The sequence below is a fragment of the Vicia villosa genome, linkage group LG3 (genome assembly GCF_029867415.1).
Source record: "Vicia villosa cultivar HV-30 ecotype Madison, WI linkage group LG3, Vvil1.0, whole genome shotgun sequence".
NCBI classification, from domain to species: domain Eukaryota; kingdom Viridiplantae; phylum Streptophyta; class Magnoliopsida; order Fabales; family Fabaceae; genus Vicia; species Vicia villosa.
Window position 1 is genome coordinate 174,817,712 of NC_081182.1, and position 1,010 is coordinate 174,818,721.

Consider the following 1,010-nt stretch of genomic DNA (forward strand, 5'->3'; position numbering starts at 1 on the left):
CTTCATATGATAAATATTGAAGGAGTTATGACTTGTCGAAGTTGGTGAAATTTTGAGGAAAGACATGAAACAAATAAGGTTAAAATTGAATTTCTTCCATATGGGCCTATATTTTTATGTTTGAAATTTGTTCCTTACATAGTCCACGACCCTCAAGCCCATTTATGCTTTATTTTTTATTTATTTTAGTTATTTTTGATTTTTTATTCATTAAAAGTCAAAATTGACAAATTAAATAATAAGCAAAATAAAAGTTTATATTTGGCTTACTTATAAAACATATCTTGGGGATATATTCAGATAAAATCTCATGCAAAATCAGTCAAAGGAGATTGGAGAGAGATTGCCCAAAAATAGAAAGAAAATCACATAATTTGCAATCAAATTTTTCTCTCCAAGAACATGAGATCCAAGCCCATGAAGCAACCCTAATTTCCCTTCATATTTATTCTCCTAACACTGCAGCCAAGAGGAGGAGAAAAAAGGGACGAAGAGGTGAAGGAAGACTAGGGTTTATAAGTTACAAAAATTCAAATAAAGCTAGGGCATGAGAGATCTTTGGTGTCAGCCTGTTATACCCCAAAATTTGCCCACATATTTTTCAAGAAAACTCCAATCTGAAAATTAAGGGTCTCATATGATCATGGATTTTTATTTCAACAAATATCCTAACATATGAAACACTTAGTTTTTAGAATTTTTCTTATACAGTAACTTGGCTTACAGTGGAATTTATTCTTACGCAAACGCCAAATACTGTTCTTTACTTCACAAATACTATTTATTTATTTTACAGATAAATAGTACTAACACAGTTCATGCAGGGTTAAATCTTTTTGCAGGCGCAAAAGCAGGAAACTCACACTGTACTGGTAACAATTGTTTTTGTTTTCCCACTAACTTTTGTACTATATTCCATTATTTTCAAAATCTTTTCAAATCTCTTTTTCAAAAATCAAATCTTAACTTGTGTGTTTTCTGCCAGTCAAATATTTCTATTTCTGTGCAGT